The 22,486-nt window shown below is 48.6% G+C and overlaps 2 long non-coding RNA genes across 2 annotated transcripts in view; both read right to left on the reverse strand.

The window, feature by feature from the left end:
• Positions 1-10,819: 10,819 nt before the first annotated feature.
• Positions 10,820-14,136, reverse strand: LOC121141745. The gene is made up of 2 exons (XR_005878684.1): positions 13,290-14,136; positions 10,820-11,813 (listed from the first exon to the last, which is right to left on the reverse strand). It is a non-coding gene; the product is annotated as an uncharacterized LOC121141745 (long non-coding RNA).
• A 1,900-nt stretch (positions 14,137-16,036) lies between these two features.
• The window catches only part of LOC110341574, a 47,510-nt gene continuing 41,060 nt past the window's right edge, over positions 16,037-22,486 (reverse strand). The window contains exons 3-5 of the long non-coding RNA XR_002383541.2: positions 19,707-19,849; positions 18,270-19,460; positions 16,037-17,123 (exon numbers count right to left, since the gene is read on the reverse strand). This is a non-coding gene — a long non-coding RNA (uncharacterized LOC110341574). The remainder of the gene's footprint in view (positions 17,124-18,269; positions 19,461-19,706; positions 19,850-22,486) is intronic.

A 22,486-nucleotide genomic window follows, 5' to 3' on the forward strand; every position in this document is an offset into this window, starting at 1 on the left:
CATCTTTCTCCCCAGGACCAGATTAATACACAAGGAAGTCGTTGAGCATCTCTCTGGCATAGTACAAAGGGAAGCACGAAGGTACAAATGCTAGCTGGGAAAACCGCCCACACCTCTCTTTATTAGTATTAATATTAATATCACTGGTTAGCCATCACTCTGTTCTTTGTAAACACTGGACTTCTGGGCAAAAACTTGAGTGACCACCAAGAGCCACATCCAAACCTGTAAAACAGGCACCCGGAGGTCTGGGGCGGCAGTCTGCAAGTGGCAACTGCGTGGATTACATCTGGAATGCCGCTGGAGAGAGACGATGTATGCATCTTGCTAGGAGAGGGGAGGGTGTCTTTCAGATGGAAGCCTGGGCAGAAGGATGCATGGGTGTGGTGGGTATGATGGTACAGGACGTTGTCAGCATCCACGCCTGTAGAGTGTAGCCTTCCTTGCCTGCCGCTTTGGTCCGCCACATCCCCCCCCCCCCACCGCCAGCCGCCTGGGCCCTGCCACAACTGCAGTCCCCAAATAACACACAGGACGCTGTATTAATTATAAAGCTGTTGGCCGCTTGCTTGTTTCTTACTGGCTATCTCTGACTTAAGTATTTACCCCATAATTGTTAATCTAAGTATTTCTCTTACCGGAGAAAGGGTCCAGACCTCTTACTTCTATGGCGGCTACATAATGTCTGCCTGTGTCTCTCTTTCCCAGAATCCTCCTCAACTCCTAGTCCCACCTATCTTGCTTCCCTATTGGCCAACAGTGCTTTATTCAACAACCAATAAGAGACAGATTTACAGAATGACATTTCCCATTACATGTCTGTCTCCCTTTTTCTATCCAACGACTTGATTCCCCTTAGGAACCTCCCTTCTAGTCGTGGGATTGCAGAGAGAAAGACAATCCCAGAAACCCAAAGGCATCTTGAGTGTAAAATCGGATAGTCAATACAGTCCCTAGGGATCAAAGGATCTGATTATCAGAAGCACAGGGGTTACTTCAAGTGTGAGACTTTCAGAAACACTCAATTTTCTTGTCTCTGTATGTGTGATGCATGTGGTTTGTGTATGTGGAGTGTGCGTGTGTGCGTGCATGTATGTGTGTGTGTGGTGCTTGTGCATGTACAGGTGCATCCGTGTGTGAGCAGGTGTGCACTGACATTGCACACACAAGCAGAGACCAAAGGTCAACCGTGCCTGGGGTCTCACTCCCCAGGCACCACCCACATTTTTAAAGAATGTTAACAACATTTATTAGGATTGCGCAAATAATCCTCTACAAGGCAAAATCTAATGAACCTGGCATCCTTGAAAACGGCAGGTGCAACTTCTGCACATTTGTCCTAAATATTAAACAAGTAAGAGGACAGCGCTTCTAGAAGAGACCCACAAGAGGCAGGCCCAGAGCAGTGGTGCCTTCAGACTGTTTAGTAACGGCAATACTGATACGACAATAATGATATGCTCTTTGAATGTTGTTTTCGTAACTTATCTTCTCATTGAGTTATAATGGTTCAGGGAGACTTAGGACATCTACTAATAATCCCCAAATTTAAAAATAAAAAACATAGAGACAAAAGAGCATGACAAATTTTACTACTCGGGGAAAGTGGCGCTGTAGATAAATTTGACTTTCAGTAAATTTCCCAGGAGAATACTTTACCTCCTGGGAGACTTGCTCAGATCAGCCTAGCAATCCACAATTTCTTCATCCAGCTAGGACATGTTTATTACTCCGCATATTTTAACAGAGGCTTTCTCTGACCTTGAAACTGTGAATTTGGCTATGTTGGCTGGCCAGGGAGTCCCAGGTAACGCCTACCTCTGCCCCCAAGTGCCGGGATTACAAATGCATGCCACCATGCGTGTTATTCTTGACCCAGGTTCTGGGGACCACATGCATGTCCTCAGGCTTGCAGGACAAAAATTCTGCCAACTACGCATCTCCCCAGCCCTCACCCTGGTGTTTTTCTCTTAAGTTACAGTAAAAATCTCTCGGCCTATCAGCAGGATCAAATGCAGGCTCTAGGAGGCAAAGCCTAACTGATGCCCTTGGGGGTGAGTGGAGTCTAACCTACCAACCGAAGCTCACGCAATCCCAGCACTGCTCTTAGCGGATAAAGTCACTACCACAGGTGTCAATCAAGTCTCCTGTCCCTGTGGCAAATACTTGAGGGCAACAGTTCAAAGTAGGAAAGGGTATTTGTGGGTCACCGCTTTAGAGGGTTCAGACCAGTATAGCAGAGAGGGTCCCAGAACAGAGCGACCTGCATTACTGCGGGCCCCGAGAAGCGAAGGAAAACAAATGCCCACGTCAGCAGACTCCGCCTCTCCCTTCTATTTTGACCAATCCCTGGTCTAAGAAATGGCACCTACCTTGCTGGAGGGAGATAAATCCCTCCTTGGTCAGTCTTCTCTGAAAATGTCGTCCCAATGCACGCCCAGAGCAAAGCTTTACCACTCCCTAGCTAATGCTCAACCCGGATCAAGCTGGCAGTCACGACCAGCCATCACCGCAGATGAACAACTTTGAAACTTACACGGGGCGCAATGGAACCGCGGAGTCACACGGCTGGCATGGCTCAGCCGTTAAGGGCACCAGAGGGCCAGAGATCCGCTCCCAGCAGTCACACCGGGAGAGTCACAACCATCTGTCACTCCAGGTCTGGGGAAATCTGACGCCTCTAGTCTCTGCGGACACTGCACTCATATTCACATACTGCTATAAGACATACACGTGTATTTTACATATATATATAATGTATCAAATATGATAGTGTAATGTAATATAATAAATTATATACTATAAATACTAAATATCTAATATAAATGTTAGATATAATATAAATATTCTGTAAATATACCATATATTTATAATATATATATATAGATATATGTGAATGGCAGGCAATTTGAACTAGGTCTCTTATTGTGAGAATGAATGGTTATAGACAATGAAAGAGAGAACTCCAGAATGATCTGTGGAAATACACACACACACACACACACACACACACACACACACACACGCGCGTGCGCACACATACACACATGCACGCACCCCACCTCACCTGTCCACTAAGGGAACCTGGACGCAGTGATCACACGGTAACCAAGTGCACCCTGCTCCCTGATTCTGCCTTTTAATCACATTCTCCCTCAAAGGGCACTAGAGCTTCCTGGAGAAGCGAGCAGTTCTTAGGAATGGACAAGACCGTACGAGAAGGGTCTGGGGCACCTTGTACCACGGCTTGAGGAAGTGTGTTCAAGTTAAGACACAACCCAAGTAATGGACAAGACCGTACGAGAAGGGTCTGGGGCACCTTGTACCACGGCTTGAGGAAGTGTGTTCAAGTTAAGACACAACCCAAGGAATGGACAAGACCGTACGAGAAGGGTCTGGGGCACCTTGTACCACGGCTTGAGGAAGTGTGTTCAAGTTAAGACACAACCCAAGTAATGGACAAGACCGTACGAGAAGGGTCTGGGGCACCTTGTACCACGGCTTGAGGAAGTGTGTTCAAGTTAAGACACAACCCAAAGCCTGCGCTGACAAGGCAGTGTAATAGAGGTACTACGAGGGATGGAAGAGCTCCTGACCGCCAAAGCCGCGACAACTCAAGCAACAAGCATCTAAAAATAGCATCTTCTCGTGTATGTAACATGTATCAGCAAACCCGTATCGATCTGAGTAAATGGTCAAATGAATAAGTGGGATAGACAAATTTCTCACGCAGAATTATTTAAAATTTTTTAAATTACACTGTGTGTGTGTGTGTGTGTGTGTGTGTGTTGTGCGTCTGACACACACGTATTCGGAGGCCAGAGGACAACTTGCTGTTCTCTCTCTACCATGCAGGTTCTGGAGCTTGAACTTGGATCGTCAGGCTCGGTAACAGGCACCTTTACCTACAGTTCCATCTTGCCTGCCCTCGTGTGCAGAATTCTAAGCAGTTCATGGAGGGTGACGCACATCCCAAGAAAGGGGAGCTTGGCTCCCCACTTCCGAAGTATGGGCGGCGTGCACGGATCTCCTTCCGGCGGACACAACACGGGAAGAAAAGAAACAATGAGCTTAACGATGCAGATACCCGGAAACTGCTGCCTCAGACTGAGAACCAACACGCCGAGTCATGGTGGTTGTGTGGCAAGATCATATGGCGAGGGGGAGGAGGATGTTTACCCTGTGGCCGGCTCCTCCCAAACCCTATGACTCTAAAAATTCAAGAAGCTGAGCCAATCACGAGAAGCCAAGAAGACGTGTGGATTAAGTTCAACGTGGTGTCATGGGTGAGGTCTTATGACAGAGCGTGGCTTTGGTTCAACATACCACCCCACTGTCACCCCGCTCTTTGTGATAAATGTGCCCCTGCTGTAAGATGCCAGCAGGAGGGGCTCCCAGGTGAGCGGGAGGGTGCTGTTCTGGCTGGCTTTCCTTTGCTCCGATCAAGCACTCAGACCAAAGGTAACCAAAGGAGGAAGGCTTTACGTGGCTTTCTCTTGCAGGTCACATGGCCACCATCAAGGGACAACAGGGCAAAATCCCAAGCAGGAACTTCCAGGCGGGCTGCCCAGCATCACCCTTGACCAAGGAACTTGAATCATAAGCATAAAAGTGCAGCGGGAACCACGGACGATGCTGCTTGCTGGATGACAGACGGGCTAGCCTCAGCTAGCTTTCTTACATAGTTAGGGCCACCTCTCACCTGGGGGGGTACTGCCCCTGGTGGACAGGACCCTCCTAAGTCAATTAGTGGTCAAGACAAACCCCCACGGATATGCCCAATCTGACTTAGACACCTCTTAGACTGAGACTTTCCTCTTGGATAACGCCAGACTATGTCAAGTTGACGGCTAACCCCGACAGGCACTCGGAGCCAGCCTCACAGCCTACAAATGTCAAACCCGTCTAAATAAAAAGGGGTTATTTCTGCCTCTGTGGCTCTGCTGTTTGCTCTCTGCCGGTGGGAGTGGGAAGGTGGTCTGAGCCCTGCCTTTCTGTGTGGTGACCAATCCGCTGCCACACAGCCTAAAAAAAAAAAAAAAAACAAAAGCAAAAAAACTGTGAACTTAGGTCCACTGTGAGACCCTGTCTCAAAAAAAACAAGGGAGGACCAATTGAGGAAAGACATCCCAACGTTGACCTCTGTTCTCCACACATGCCCTTGCAGGTGAGCACACCGGTGTGCATACGCATACTTTCTAGAAGCACGTGAGGTAGCCAGACGCCCACACGTCTCTTCCTTCTCACCAGGCATGGGCTTCTGAGTCCGGCTGTTCAAGTATTTTTCAAGGAGACAGAGATTTCTCCAGGGAAGACGGGTTTCGTCCAAAGCACATTAGTCCTTAAAATCCCAGGCCCGCCCTGGCCAATCGGGAGCCACGGGAGCCACGGGACACAATAGCATCCTTTGTGTGTCTCTCCTAATCTGCCGAGCAGATGCAGGCTGGACAGTCTCTACTCAAGCTGTCCTCAGGATGCATGAGGCCCCCACCACGCTGGCACATGCTCTGCATTCCCAGTGGGCAGCATCCCCCATAAATCAGGCAACTGGTTCCAGCCCCCAGCATGTGTGGCAAAGAGGTTCCTGGCAGAAAGAGCCAGTGTTAGCTTATGACTTTTTGCCTAGTCATCAAGTCCCATGAAGTCGACATGGTATGAAGCAAATGGACTACGGGAACAGGATGGCTGTGCGTGTGATCTCTCAGCCGTGGCTGGGCGTGTCTCCCGTCCAGGTCCTGCAGGGAGGCTTAAGGCAAGAACGGGAAAGCAGGACAGGCTCCTCCTGCGGTCTCCAGGCCCAGATAGAAAGCCACGCCACGTGGAACTTGAAAACGCAGGACCCGAGGACCCGAGGCCTCCACCCGCCCAGGTCACTCTGACAGCACCATGAGCCACAGCTTCCCACCACCCCAGGAGGCGGGTGTGACGCTGGACTCCCAGACGCTCCATGTCAAAGGGCTTCAGCACACCTGAAGTTTTGCCTCTCCGTCTTGTGGGAAGCATGCTCGTGGCCCCCCTCTCTCCCTGACCCTCTGCTTCCGGCTCCGTGGCCTCGGCCATCTGCAGAACAGCCGGACACTGAAACAGTGGCAACGTGAGCCTCGCCCCACATGTGGGCTGTGAACGGAGTACAGTCAGTCAGTCTCCCCGTGTCCTAGTTTCCTTCCTGTTGCTGTGCTAATTACCTGACAAAAAGCAACATGGGTGGGGAGGGAGGGTGGAGAAAAGGGTTTATTTGGCTTTCGGTTCCATATTACAGTTCATCATTTTGGGGGAAATCGAGGCAGGATCTCAAAGAGGCTGCTCACATCACATCCAAGAGCAAAGAGCAAAGAGAATAGAGAATAAACGCGGCATTGCTTGCTTGGTTCTTCTCTCTCTCTGTCTCTCTCTCTCTGTCTCTGTCTCTGTCTCTGTCTCTCTCTCTCTCTCTCTCTGCCAGCTTTCACCTCTGATATTCAGAACCCCTACATAGGGAACGGTGCTGCCCATAAGGGCTTCCTTTTTCTCCCGGGATGAGCTTTGTCTTCCGTTCTCTTCACAGGGTGTTTTTCAGAACAGAAGTTTTCTTTTTATAATGGTGTAAACATTCACTAAGTTTCCCTTCTCTCGAATATGCTTTTGGTGCCAAGTCTAGGGACTTGCCATCAAACTCTGGGTCCTCAGGAGTTTATCCTAAAAGCTTTATATTTTACTTATTATGTTCTAGATCTAAGTGCACAGTCTATTTCTAGATGGATTTTCTACATCGTGATGTTTAGGTTGGGATTTGGGGCTCCTTCTTCTTGGCAGGCACAGGAAAGGCTTGACTCAGTGGCTATGAGCTCTCCCTACTCTTACAGGGGACCCATGTTTGGTTCCCAGCACCCACATCAGATGACTCATAATCACCTGTAACAGCTCCAGGGGACCTGTACTAGCTGGTTTTTATGTCAATCTTACATAAAAAAAAAAAAGAAAGTCACCAGAGAGGAGCCTCAGCTGAAAAATGTCCCCGTAAGACCAGTCTGTGGGCATTTTCTTAATTAGTGATCAATGGGGGAAGACCCAGCCTATGGTGGGCAGTGGTCCTGGGTTCTATAAGACAGCAGTCTGAGCAAGTCAGTAAGCAGCTCCCCTCCATGGCCTCTGCATCAGCTCCTGTCTCCAGGTTCCTGCCTTCCTTGAGTTCCTGTCCTAACTTCCTTTGATCATGGATACAGTGTGAAGTGTAATATGAAATAAATCTCTTCCTTCCCAAATTCTATCCCAGCAATAAAACCAAGACCAAATGACAACTAAGATGGGATCCAACACCCTCTTCTGGACTCCATGGGACCTACACTCTCAAGCACATATCTCCTCAAACATATACATAGTACCCATAATTTTAAAAAATAGATCTCTTAAAATTACAATATAATTACCTCACTCACCTACTTCCTAAATGTTTAAAGAAAAAAAGATCAATAAAATGTATGACTTTCGTGTCATCTTTTTTTCTTTCTTAGAAACTCCTCTGCATGGCAGATGCTGATGGCTGCAACACCTGAAGTTCCAGGGACTCCAAGTAGACAGGGGAGTCACATAGCTAGATTTTATAAAAGTCCAAGCCTCAGAGATAAATTCCCAGAAAGGCGGAAGAGGTGAGGAAATCCCACGATGTGGCTAATCCCACCTCCCTAAGCCACTGAGCTGTTCTGATGCTGCTGAGGGCCCTGTCGTGCCTTGACCACAGTGGTGTGAAACTATCTGTCGCACCTGCTGAGCAGCCTGCATCCGAGAATGTAGCGAGGTGGTCGAGATAGATGACATAGAGACCGGTCGGTTGCTTTAAGAAAACTTTATGCTCCCCAAGTCGGCTTAGGAGAACTCCCCAAGAAAAAATGCTTCCCTATTTAAGGACTTCTGCCATCCATACACACACAATTCTCCAACCGAGCTCTCACACACCTCTCACAGCTCTCCCAGACTTCTCACCCTCCTGGCTGGTGGTTTAATCTCCAGCCCCACAATCGGGGAGAAACAGCAGGGAGCAGGAAGAAGCATCTAGCCTTAGGGGGTGTCAAAGTCATGGTGTTCCAGTGAGCGAGCCCTTATCTGAGCCCTATCAAGAGCTTTATAGCACTGAATTGTTTTCAGTAAACATTATCTCACAGCTGCCTGCTCCCAGGCCTAAGGGGAAATGGGTTTCTGTTCAAGGTCTGGTGTCCCCACAACTACCCTTCCCCAGCTTCCAGTAAGAGTATCAGGCAACTTTAGGGGCTCAGTGTGGGTATTTTCCTCAACTCTCTGTCTGGTATTCTTTGGTTTTCCCAGGAGAATTTAAGTCAAGTCTCCTTTGAAGATTTCACTTGGGCCTGTAGCCCAGTCCATTCGGGTCTGAGGCAGAGTTTGAACCCTTTGCTTCACGATGGTCCCTGCAGTTTCCTCTTACTGAGTGCCCGTCTGTGGCCCACTGCACCCTAACACTCTCCTGGGAGCACTTAGAAGGTGGTCCATTTTCTACTCAAGTCTGTGTGAGAAAGGACAGGCTCCTTGGAACAAAACGTTCTTGGACTCTAGGGACAAAGCTAAGACTTCTAGATCAAGATCTAATGTCTAATGTCAGAATGTCAAACTGTTGGTCTAACGTCTCAAAAGGCAAGACACTGGTTCTTCATGGTGCCTGCTCAGGTCAGCTCCCCACTTCCTTGAAGAGGCCTAAACATCTCCTGCACAAGAACCTTGAGTCGGCACTGTGATCTCCCCCAGGTAAGCAAAAGAAGGTCCCAGGCTGAAGTCTTGTCACAAAACAGCCTCTCCTAGCTGTTTCCAAAACAAGCCAGGAGGCGGCCGTAATTACATTGCCATAAACACACCGCAGTTAATAAGTGACATAAATTACCATATAAATGTTGAGCTGTGAGCCCAAAACTTGACAGGACCTTTCGGATCCAGCAGATCTTGGCATACAACAGGGCTCACAGATCTCTTGAGAAAGCTATTTACTCTGTAACCGCATTGTTCTTCACCGGGGATGAGGGGTCCTTCCGGGTCCATTAAATGCCTTCAAAAGAAACCAGGACACGATGGAAAGGTTTGGGAGCAAGACAGGAGGCACAAAGGGGTTTTGTAAACTGTGGGTTCTAGTACGCTGGCCTTGCCCTTGAGATCCAAACACCAGACAACCTGAAACCACGTGACTTGGTGGATGCTGCCTGGGCTGTTGGGGTTGACGGCTGATTGTGGGCTCTTGTGAGACTGGATGGTGTGGACTTCAAACTAAATCCCTGTCGCAGCCTGGTCCACAGTGTCCCAGGGAACTCTCTAGGTTAGATTTCAGACTTTTTCTGATCCTCACAATTCCCCCTTCTTTATTTAAAAGTATGTTTTAAAATTTTTTTACTGATGTGTGTGTGTACAATGTGTGTACAGTGTGTATGTGTGTACAATGTGTGTATGTGTACAATGTGTGTATGTGTACAAGATGTATTGTGTACAATGTATATGTGTACAATATGCATGTGTGTACAATGTGTGTCTATGTACAATGTGTATTGTACAATGTGAATGTGTGTATAATGTGTGTACATGCACGTACGTGTGTGTGTGTGTGTGTGTGTGTGTGTGTGTGTGTGTGTGTGTGTGTGTGAGACCATGGAAGTCAAAGGACAACTGTGTGTAGCTGATTGGCCTGTTCCATACTCACATGAGTTCTGGGGATCAAACTTAGGTCACAAAGCCTGCACAGTAAGAGATTTCATCTGGCCTGTTTTTATCTCTTTAAATGCTTTATTTCTCTATTTGAAGTAAAAATTCATGTAATACAAAATTAGCCTTAAAAGGTCCAGTTTAGTGCCTTTGTATAAACCTAGTTCCAAAACATCTTTATTGCCCCCAAAGAAAGCTCTCCCCCTTGAGGCAATCAATCCCCATTTGTCCCCCACTCCTTAGTAACCACCAACCAGCTTTCTATCTCTGGAGTGACACATTCCAGGTGTTTAAAATAATGGACTCATACATTAGAGCTTCATGTACGTAGAACAGCGGTTCTCCATCTGTGGGTCGTGACCTTGGGCAACCACATTTCGGATGATCTTAGGAATGAGATACTGCTCAGCAGCAAGATTACAGTTATGAAGTAACAAGGAAAATAATTTTATGGTTAGGGGTCATCACACCATGAGGAACTGTATTAAGGATGACTGACTCAGAAGAATGTTTAAAACTTCAGCCATGTTGATAGTCACTCCTTGTGAAGGCTGAATAATATTTCACTATATGGATCATATTTTGTTATCCATCCCTTAATGGATGTTTGGATTACTAAACCTGTGGCTTCTATGTATAGTGCTATCATGAATACTTACGGATAAGCTTTTGCTTGAATACGTTTTAGTTAGTTTGACTGTAAGTCAACAATTAATTAGCCAAGTCAAAGAGTAATCCTGTGTTTAACTTCCTAAAAGGCTACCGAAGTGCTTTTTTTCTTGTTTTCGTGTGTAGTTGTATCTTCACTTAAAATCATGTCTCTGCATGGGCAGTGTGCGGTTTTCAGTGTGCCTTGATACATGAAAATTTGCAACTGATGAGGACTCGTTTCTCAGTTGATCTCCTGACCACTGGCAGGGGAGTCATCCAAGGATGGATTTCATAACTGTGAGTGATTTCCCAGCCCATGCCCATCAACCAGGCTCTCCCAGAAAGAGAGGACATGTCAAGAGACTAGACATATAAATATTACCTCCTGACCTGGCTCACCAACTGCTATTTGCAGATATTGAGGTTTGATGGCTACCTCCAAAGGGCCACCAGGTTCTTAGTCCCTGGAACAAGGAATTGGACAGAGACACATGGCTAAGAGCAAGAAAAGGAAGACATTTTATTTCCAAGAGAGGAAGTAGCCCAGAGCGTAGACAAAGGTCTTAAAGTATTATTTTACAGTGTTTTTTTACATTATTATTATTGCCACAGGCAACAATACTGACCCTTAGACTCTGGAGGAGGAAGGAACAGTCCCTTAACTTGGCAGATTCAGAAGGATTCCCGCTGACAGGGGACTTGGCAGGGTGGCTTCCCCACCCAGGCGCTGAGGAGAGAGAGAGAGGCAGACATGGAACAGGACAAATGAGGGCCACTCTGGAACGCCTTCAGGGCGGCAGTGTACTGGTGTGACAGTGCGAGCATGAAGATTGAGCGAGGAGGCCAGAGGAGCAGAATCTAGAGTCCTCCCTTCTTCACCCACCCAATCAGAAGTCCTCCACCCTCCTCTGAGCAGAAGGTAGCAAACAAACAAAAGCAGCCTCAAAGAATTTCAAATTAAAGAGGTTGGGCCCCAGGCTTATTCACCTCCCTCTTGGGAAGGCATCTTCCCTGGGGGAGCCCCCGAGCCCCCAGAAACACCCATCCAGCGTCGGGGTGCATGGCAGGACGCAGACAAGACAGCTTAGAGAAGTAGGTAACAAGACTGTACCTGGCTTCCTCCAGGCCAGACCCTGACTGGATTGGATTTGAAGGAAATATTTGCACTAAAGAGATTAAGTGGAAAGAAGATTTCAACACCTCTTATCTATCATGGTTTAGGAAAAAAAACCAACATTGCGTGGCTAAGCGACCCTGTGGCGCCTGTGTCTGTGGCCGGCTTCTCGGGGAGCTGTCTTTTCCCAGAGGCGCATCTCCGTTTGCTTTGCTCTGTTTGCTTCCTCTGGGACTCTGAGAGGAAAACAAGATTCTCATGGACATCCCACGTGCCTGGTATGGATCCCTAAGCGTTCCAAGTACTTCAGAGCTCTCCAGACTTGGGGATGGCATTGCTTTATGGTCTGTGTGATGGTGGTTCGGGAACTCTAGCCCTGCAGGCAAAATGTGGTGAGTCTCTCAGCTGGGAAGAGCTCTAGAGGCCGTGCAAGACCCAGACCCGTCAGCCAGCACAGCCGCACAGCCGCACAGCCACACAGCCAGCACAGCCGCACAGACGCACAGACGCACAGACGCACAGCGGCACAGCCAGCACAGCCAGCACAGCCGCACAGCCAGCACAGCCGCACAGCCAGCACAGACGCACAGCCAGCACAGACGCACAGACGCACAGACGCACAGACGCACAGCCAGCACAGCCGCACAGCCGCACAGCCAGCACAGACGCACAGCCAGCACAGACGCACAGACGCACAGCCAGCACAGGCGCACAGCCCACCAGCAGAAAAGCGTGCATTCGGACTGTTCACACTTGATCCTACCCCTATGTACTCCCTGCTCTCCCCAATCGTTTCTCTAGCCCATCTTTGTACCCACGCTCCACCCCAGGTCTGCAGCAGAAGATTCCTGCCTCAACTCCCTACCGCTAGGTGTGTATTGCACACTGTGGCAGAATTCTGTCAGGCCCAACACTTCTCTCCAAAGAGCCACAAGCAAGAGCGAGTGTTTCTATGCCCACCCTCCCCCGCCCCTGCACATCCGTCCGCCTCCCCCATCAACCAGGTCTGCTCTCCAGCTCCTCCATGCTCTCTAAACTCTTGCTGCATGACTGGCAAACTCTACAGCCTGTGCTGTTTCTCTGAGCATTCCCTCCAGCTATGCTTTGTGATTCTCAACCCTTGCTGCATCACAGCCTCCTGAGGAAGAGTATGCTCCTGTGTGTGTGTGCATGCGAGTGTGCGTGTGTGCTGTATATAAATGTTTGTATAGGTGTGTGGGTGTGTGTACATGTGCATATGGAGAGAGACAAGAGATTGATATTAGATGTCTTCCTCCATCACTGCCCAAATTACCACCATCATCATTGCCATTGTCATCACCATCATCATCACCACCATCACCATCATCAATGCCATTGTCATCACCATTACCACCATCACCATCATCATCACGATCAACATTATCATTGTCATCACTATCACCATCATCGTCATCACCACCATCATCATTGGAGACGGGATGCCTCACTGAGACAGAAGCTCATTATTTAATTAGATCAGCTACCCAGGGACCCTCCTGTGTCTTCTGCCCCAGCACTAGGGTTACACGCATGCACACACACGCACACACACACGCACGCACGCACACACACACACACACACACACACACACACACACACACACTGCTGCTCCCAGCCTTTTACACGGGTTCTGAGGATCCAAACTCAGGTTCTCATGCTTGCACAGGAGGAAGTTTACTCACTGAGCTGTCACAGGCTTAGAGATAAATTATCTCTATTCTTAAAAGAAGGAAAAGTAAGAGGGAGGAAAAGAAAGGAGGGGCTGGGGGAGAATGGGGAGGGGAGGAAAGGGGGGAGTGAAATGAAGGGAGGGGATGGCCGTGTCTGTACCTCTGTGCCTGAGACTGCTGGCACCACCTCAGACACTCTGAAACGTGCTCTCCCGTTGGCTCCTCCATGCCCTCTTCCTGGCTCCCCGTCGTCACTTCCCTGAGGGTTTCCCTGCTCCATCACAATGTGTTGGGCTGTTTGAAGTTCTCCCAGGTCCTCTCTCTTCCTGATTTAACCCGCCCTGTACTCCCTCTGCTGCCATTACTACAGAACCACGGGAGTTCTGCACAGACATGAACTCTGCGTGCATGGCTTCTCTCTTGACTTTTAAGGGCATCCTGTGCTGACATGGCGGTCAGCGCTTCCATCCACCGTCAGCCAGCCAGAAATGAGACCAGGGTTCGAGGGATGCAGGCTTCGATTCCCTCTATACTCAAAAGATAGAGAGTAAATAATGAGAAGAAAATTAGCAAAATTGGACCAGCAAAAAGTGGCAGTTTTTTGTCAAATAAAAAAATGTTTTTCAATCCACCACCTGTCTCCATAATTACATAAAAGAAAGGGCATTTTAAATTGGAGATGCTAAAATTGGAGATGACATATTCTCAAATAGAGAAAAGTCTTTAAAGTGAATTTAGGTTTAGGGAGGAGATACTACACCATCTCTGTGCTACCCAAGCACCCGTCGCCTGGTTGGCCACGCTTGATGGCGGCTGAGAGTGTCATCTGCATCTTTATTTATCAAAGTGGCTGACTTAGGATCTGTTGCTTCCTGTGTTGTTAGACTCTGGAATAAGACCAGAAGAGTTCATCTGCGCTTACAGCTCCACAGGGACTAGAGTCCAGTATGGTATGGCAGCCGACACAGGAAGCCGGGAACTCAAGGCTTCAGTTACAAGCAGAAGGAGCAAACTGGAAGTGAAGAGAAGTTGTGTCTCTCAAAGCCCGCCTCCATGACCTCCTTCCTGCAGGAAAGCCACACCTCCTGAACCTCTCCAAACAGCACCACACCCAGTACAGACACCGGGTCATTTCTCACTCAGACAACCACAGAACCCACTGGGCACTAGCTGGGAGTCCGTCCCCTCACTCTCTTTCTGTTTCAAGATGCCCCTAGAGGGCGGGGTCTTGTGCAGTGAGGCTCAGTGCCGTAGCCACTTCTCCCAACCCTCCACAGGCCCTCACACCACGCCGCGTTCTCCAGAAAGGTTGTGTGTCCTCCATTGGTACCCACGCAGGGAAGGAACCTCCCTAGCCAACAGGGTCCCCTCCTTCTGCTTCCTGTGTCCTCTGTGGAGAACACACCCCTGACAGACCTGCTCTGGGGACCCTCTGAGACAGGCTACACATTCTTCATCCCACAGTAGCCACATGGACCAGGAGAGGACTCTGTGTGCTTTGTCTGATTGGGTAACGAGTCCCTACCACAGGTGATGTCCCCTTTTCTCATTGCTCGGATTCCATCCAGCCTGCTCCTCCCTGTTTCTCTAGACCGGGGAACATAGTGTAACAGGGACCGCCGGCCCTCAGTTACCCACAGACCCAAGGGACTGACAGGAACCTGAAGAGTTGTGGGTCTCCTGCCATCTCATACCCCTAGCTGCAGGCTGGAGAGGAGGAGGAAGATCTTTCTGTACCGCTGTTATGAGTGTGCGAGCATGTGTGTGTGTGTGCCTACATGGGTACATATGTGTGCATGTGTGCAGGCTCTCATGACTATACATGAATGGGAATGCCAGAGGTAAATCCTGGGTGTCATGCCTTAGGAGTCATGCAACTTAGGTGGGCTTTGGTTTTTGTTTTTTAAATAATTATATATTTTTATTTTCTCTGTGTGTTTTACCTAGACGTGTGTATGTGTATTGAATACGTGCCCGGTGCCCACAGAGGCCAGAGTTCCCGATGGTTGTAAATTGGGTGCTGGGACTCGAACCCAGGTCCTCTGCACGAGCAGCCAGTGCTCTTGACTGTGGAGTCTTTTCTCTCCAGTCACTCGGCTTACTTTTTAAGGTAGGATCTCTCACTAACCTGGAACTCTCCACGCAGGCTGGGCTGACTGGCCAGAGCTCCAGGATTGCCAGAGTGAGCCACCACACCTGAATCTTTTTTTAACTGTGGTTTCTGGGTACTGAACTCAGGTCCTCATGTCTACATGACAAAGCACTTCACTGGCCAAGCCGCCTCCTGAGCCCACACACCCCTTTCTCTCTCCAAGCTGCAGAGGGTATCCCGAGGGTCCAGGAGCGTTCTCAGGCATGCCTATAGAAAGGGAGCGGGGATGAGAGGTTTCTGTGTCCGGCCTTTGAAAAGGAAATATATCCCTTACACAGAGACGCTCATTGCCTATTCCTGAAATCCCAAAGCTTTTTTTTTTTTCAAGAATCCTATTTTTCCCTGTTCAGACATTGGAGAATTTGACTTCTACAACTGGGTTTCAAGAGAAGGCTCAGAGAGCATAAAATCCAGGTGAAAACTCGTGACAATTGGAGAAACTGAGACCCCAAAAAAACCAGGGGTCACAGCATGAGGTCACACAGTAGCCACCCCCAGGATTTAGGTTGTGTGACCGGATACACTCAGCTAGGTCCTCTGCAGGGCCGACTTGAGAACCTGGAGTCTGGTTTGGAAGGAGAGGTAGCCGAGGTTGGCCTTGCCCCTTGGGGTCTCTGTTGCCGTCCATGCCAAATGGAGTTGATGAGCACAGACATTGCACAGGACATTCTCATGGACAGACTCTTCAAAATCTGTTAAGAAAATGTTCCCTCGTTTATAGAAGAATGCATCCTAGATATGATGCCAGCCCGGGTTTATTTTAGCCAAGAAGAGAAATTAGTGGCAAAAGAACATTTTGGTAATGAATGGGGGAGCTTGTCATGACATTCTTGAGCAGGAAAAGGGAAACAAACTTTTTTTTTTAACCGAGAGCTGTCTCAAAGGAGGGTGCAGGGGATTCACGGTCTTAGCTAGTTTGAAGAGAACTTGGGGTACAGAGTCTGATGTGGGCTTCTGCTGTTCCCATGTACACACAGCACACATGTGCTTTGTGTGTGCATGTGTGTGTCTGTACATGTGTGTGTGTGAATGTGTGTATGTGTGTGTGTGTGTGTGTGCTATCTCCTAAAGCAACCTTAGCTAATGGAAAAATTTTTTAATACTTGGATGTGATTTCAGAACTCTACAGAACACTGCAGTATCTATTTCAAAAGCAACCTGGGAGTATTTGGTGTCCACTCTGGCCTGGTGAATTTCCATTGTGGGCAGTTCCACACGATTCTTTTCATTCCAGCCCGATTCACTTGGAGCGGCATGATTTGATTAAGAATTTCTTCCCTTTTAATTGTGTGCCAAGCCTCCGGGGCATCGTTTGTTGGGTGGCCCTGAGTGGCTGGAATGGGCATCGGAGGGCGAAGGAATCCCTGAAGGTTTGTGCCTGACCTGATCCGCTAGTGAGACCCCGCCTGCTGCCTGGCAATATCTGGCTTATTAGAAACAGGCCTGGCTCAGCTGGCAGGGGACTCTCCTTGGTCCATGGCCAGGAGCATCCAGAGCAAAGAATCTGCCGACCTCCCAGCCTCTGTGGAATGAGGCTCCTCATTGCACCCGCCCCCCCCAGGAATTTACATCCTCAGCTGCCCTCCTGCAAGCTCTACCACCTCAGTGTGGTAGGAGAAGGGTCGGCATCAAAAATCAACAGCTACGTACAGTCTACTCCACTGTAGATAAGGTAATGACACAATCTCGCTGGTGTTGGGAAAGGTGTGAGGGAATCTTATAGGTCAATTCTTACCACTCGGTTACAATCCCACAAGTAGTATTTATAGATGGAGTCCTTGATTATTTTTTTTCATGGCATCTGTTCGCAATGGTTAGCCTCGACTGTCCATTTGACACAACCTGGAATGGCCGAGGGACAGGGTCTTAGTGAGGGCTTGTCTAGATTAGATTGCCCCGTGGACCGGTCTGTTACCTTGATTGCATTAGAGCTGGTGGGAAGACCATTCACGGGAGATGGTGCCCTCCCCTCCCTGGAAAAGTGCATCCTGGGTTGTACGAGAGGAGACAGTGAGCTGGGTACTAGCCAGCGCTCACCCATGCGTTGCTTTGCGCTTGTGACTACGGACACCATGTGAAAAGCTACCTCAGGTCCCCCACAGCAGCAGGCTGCAACCTGGAGCCCCGAGCCAAACAAACCCTCTCTCCCTTAAGTTGCTTTGGCCAGAGAATTTCATCAAAACTCCAGGGAAGGAGGGGAAGACACAATTACCTGACCCTCCCGCAAAGAGACCCCATTTTGGTCAGATATCCAACCCGCCCCACACACTGAGGTCTCACGGAAGGGCCTGGGGGAGGGGCTAAGGAGGCCCCCATTGCCCTGCATTCCCGCAGGATGAGACCAAGACCCAGGCTGGCCTGTAGGACATGACCAAACGCTGCATGTGGGGGGCGGCGGGGCGTGGAGGGCTTCTCTCCCAAGAGACCCTTGCACAGCTGCCCTCATTTCCGGTGCTCCTTCTCAAGGTGATGCCTCCCTAATGAAACCAGCCAGAGAGAGAGGCCAATATCGAGAATTAAGGAACAGAACCAAGGAAAGGCAGAGTTCCACGGAGCTAACTCTTGGAGCATGCCCAGAGCCCGCCATCTTCAAGCTTCTAATTGGCCCCACAGGAGCAGAATAGACAGGGAGAGGTTGCTAACAAGTGCCCTCACAGGACTGGCCTCCAAATCTCCACCCTGAAGTCTCCTTCTTCTCCTCAGTCATGAGCTCTTCCCAACGAATGAACATCTCTCCCCTGGTTAACTGTACCCACTGGGAACCCCCCCCCGCCCCGTGTTCCTTTTGCACATCCTCCAAGTAGTGAGCCCCCCCCCCACGGGGCTCTGAGCTCATGCGAGCATCTCCTAAGCTGTCTTTCTCCACAAATGGGAATCTGAGGGGAGAAGCCATGCAGGATAAGCCATTGCAACCCCTTTCAGAAAGATAGAAAAGCCAAGAGGAAGGGGGATAGGAGGGGTAGGGAGGAGTAAAAAGAAGGTTTCTACCCTGTAGTGGTTGCTTTTCTCATTGCTAAAACAAAAGCCCTCGAGAAAGGGGGGGTTTGCTTTCGCTCGCAGGACCAGGTGCATCATGGCAGCACGGAGTCACGGTGGCCACAGCGTGAGGAGGCTGGCCACATGCATCCACGCTCAGGAAGCAGAGGAGGAGGCTGGCCACCTCAAGTAACACGATCTAGAAGCTTCCTCGTGGACATTCCCGGGGGAGTGTCTTCCACGTGACTGGAGATCTTGTCAAGTTTACAATCACTGCCGGCCGTCAAAACTTTGGTGAGAATTTGCAATAGAGCCCCGGTGCTGGGCAATGTGAAATACTCTCCCTGGGTTTGGCTGCTCTGAACCTGGGAGCTGAGGTATTTTCCAGGATAACCGCTGTGTGCACCGGGATGTTGAGGCCCGCGAGCGACACAAACTCTGACTTGAAGCGGCGGCATCCATAGGGGAAAGTGTTCTCTTACGCAACACAACCCCTTTTGGGACGGCTAAATGAACGGTTCACCGACGGCAACAAGGACCCGGTTCTTCCCACTCTGGTTCCGGTGCGGGCCTCGCTGTGCTCTGCGGGGTGTGGAGACCCATCCAGGGGTGCTAAGCATTCTAATAACGGCCCCGCCAAGCAAGCAGCTCCCTTTGATGCAGTCCTGCTGAGCCGAGATGACTGGGGCGTCAGAAGGCAGCATGATCCGAGGTCCCCCGCAGCGGGAACCACATCCCGGGACACCGCACAGACCCTTGGGAAGGCCAGCAGCCCATGGGGTCGCCGCCCACCAAGGAGGAGGCCCGGTGTGCAGAGGGGAAGGTGTGCCCAGCTCCCTGGGAGTTCGCCTACACCACAGCCTCTACCCCACATCTCCAGGCGGGGAGGTGGGGGGGGGGCAAGCCGGGAGTGCTGGCTCCTGTTTGCAGCCCCAGTGCCTGGGGCGGAGGCGGCAGCGTGCAGCCCAGGCCTTCTTTAAGTGATCGAAGAGTAAGATCCGGCTAACATGGAGGGCAGCCAGGCACCAGGAAAACAGAAGTGCGTGTGAGGAAGAAGCGTGTGTAATGAGGTGTGTGAGGAAGTACATGTGAGGAAGTGTGCGTGCGAGGAAGTGCGTGTGAGGAAGTGTGTTTTCCACGGGGAAGTGCCCTTGTTGCATGGAGAGCAGTGTGGCAAACTGGAAGGTGGGAGACTTTTCCAATCTGCCAATGGAGAGAAAAGAAGTTAAAGAGACATGAACACTGAAACAAAGGAACCAACTAACATGAGGACCCGGGTTCAGTCCCCAGCACCCACATGGCGGCTCACAACTGTCTGTAACTCCAGCTCCAGGGCAACTAATGCCCTCTTCTGGCCTCTGAGGGTACTTCATGCACACGGCACACTCATACATCCAGGAAAAACACTCGCTCACGGAACACATAAAATAAAATTTAAAATTTACAAACCTGGGTTTTTGGCTTTTTCTTTTTCTTTTTGAAGGCTTTACAAAGCACGGGGGTCGCTGACAGATTCAATGGAGCATTAAGTTACATAATAATCAGGAGACAAACCCAGGGAATTTCTTCGTTCCAGTGACCACAGAGCCAGCCTCAACATTTCCAGTCAACAGAGATAGAAGAGAAAAGACGCTTTAGTGACAATGTGGAAAACGCATCAAAACCCAGATGTCAGGAAATCCAGGACCGGAAGTCTTTGTCACCCAGACCTCAGAGAGGGGGCTAATGGCCGGGATTTACAAATACTGCAAACTTCAGCCCCAGATGAAACAAAACTGCCCATCAACAAATGGGCCAACGAAACAGTCTCCAAAGAAGAAACGTAAATGGCCAGCCAGTGCTTTCAAAGGCGGTCACCTACCTAGTCTTCAGAGAAATGCAAAGCAGAGGGGCTTTGAGAGCCGCCTCACCTCAGCAGAGTTGGGACACTATGCTAGGTACAGCGCCATGCCCCTGTAGCCCTAGCTCTTTAGGGGCTGAGGCAGAGGGATCACGTGTTTAAGGCTGCCCTTGGTTACAAGACTGGGACCCTGGCCCCCAAAACAAGGAATGGGGGTGACATTCAGCAGTAGGACATTTGCCCATAATGCGCAAGGCTACGGTCCCATCTCAGCTCCAACCCTTCGTGTGCAAAAAGAAAAAACCTTAGAGTATAATTATTACAGAACACAGAAAGCCACAGATCCAACCAGTAAATTCAAAAGCAATTTCTTTGAAACACAAAACACTGATAAAACACATAGAGTGATGCCTAATAAAATCAAGAGAACAAATAGATAAAATGAAATTAAGTCCTAAGAACTGATATAACCATGGAAACCAAACAAATCAAATCAGTGTACTCTGTCCAGCACTGTAAAAACAGGATTTCAAACACATAGATAGGAATGCTTTCTGTGTTCTAGGACTGAGAAGGTCAGTATGGTGGCCACATGTAGAAAAGCAAGCTCTTAAAACATGCCTGCTTTAAAGTGAGATGCATTGTATGTGCAAAATGCCCAATTCCGATGCAAAAAAAAGTTTCGTTAAATTCATTTGTGTGTGTGTGTGTGTGTGCATGAGTGTGTTATGTTGTGTGTGTATGGCTTATGTAAAGAGAAGCCTTCCCGCCAGCCTGGTTCTAGATCCGCATCAGTCCCAAATAAACACACAGGAGGCTATATTAATTATGAAGCTGTTGGCCTTGCTTGTTTCTTACTGGATAGCTCTGACTTAAGTATTTATCCCATAATTGATAATCTAAGTATTTCTCTTACCGGAGAACTTTCCAGGCTTCTTATCCCTATGGCAGTTACATCTTGACTCCCTGTGTTTCTCCTACCCAGAGTTCTCTTGACTCCTAGTCCCACCTATCTTAGTTCCCTATTGGCCAATAGTACTTTATTGACATATACACAGGACTTCCCCCATCAGGTTTATGTATACATGTGTGTCCAGATGTGAGTGTTATGTTGTGTGTGGTTTATGTATAAATGTGTATGCAGATGTGTGTGCATGTGAGTGTCATATTGTGCATGTATGGTTTATGTATACATGTGTGTCCTGGTGTGTGTGCATGCAAGGGTTATGTTGTGTGTGTGTTTTATGTATACATGTGTGTCCAGATGTGAGTGTTATGGTGGGTGTGGTTTATGTATACATGTATGTCCAGATGTATGTGCATGAGAGTGTTAAGTTGTGTGTGTGTGGTTTAGGTATACATGTGTGTCCGGGTGTGTGTGTGTGTGTGTGTGTGTGTGTGTGTGTGTGTGTGTTTGTGTGTGTGTGAGGAGTTCAGAGGAAGACGATGAGTCCCCTTCTCTATGAGTCTCCTCCACCTTATTCCGCTGAGCCAGGGTCTCCCACTGAACCTGGAGCTACGCTAGTGGCCAGCAAAGCCCCCATGATTTCCCTGTCTCCACCCCCACAGTGCGGGGTTGGAGGTGCATGAAGCCTTACAGATGTTTTGTGGGTGTAATAAAATTAAGATAACTCAGCCAGGAAAGGGGTGCTGAGTGACGGACTTCAGGACATTTTTCATTTTTTTTATGCTAAAGAAAACCATTTCCATATGGAAGCATAGAACTTCAGGAAGGAATAAAAAGGAGTGGAAAAAACAATGCATGGCTGAAAAAATTAAAAAAATATTTCTGTCTGAAGCAGAAGTTACAGGCTATATGACAAATGCATAAACAAAAACTACACTATGACAGCAACATTCCAAAATGTTGGGAGAGAATACATCAATGGGAACTGTCACATTATTAATTAAAAGTTAAGAGCAACTATTTGAACTAGGTTAATAATCCAGGGATACATAACAAAATTAGGACAATTGCACAAAAAAGCGTAATTTAAATTTACATAAATGAGAAAATGAAACATGAAATCGTGTGATTTAGCCTTGACCAAGATGGACGGTTTCATCTGTCTTCCTTTAATTCTGTTGATTTGTATTCTGAAATTAAGTTATTGCGTGCAAACGAGTTTCAGACTCTTCAGTCTTTTATTGCATTGATCATTTATATAATAGAAAATTTCATTTTCTCTTTAATAACATGCCTTGCCAAACATGCCGGATTTTATTAAGAAATTTGTACATGCGCGCCATGTGTTTTGATCCAGTCTACTTCCCATTCCCTCCACTCCAATTCTTCCCCCGTCCCTCCTCCGCTATTTCCTGCCAACTCCATGCATTTGTTTTCTGCTCAGTGCTGCCAGTGTGTGTGTGGGCATAGGGTCCTGTACTG

This window comes from Mesocricetus auratus, unplaced genomic scaffold (genome assembly GCF_017639785.1).
Source record: "Mesocricetus auratus isolate SY011 unplaced genomic scaffold, BCM_Maur_2.0 Super-Scaffold_100008, whole genome shotgun sequence".
Lineage (NCBI taxonomy): Eukaryota > Metazoa > Chordata > Mammalia > Rodentia > Cricetidae > Mesocricetus > Mesocricetus auratus.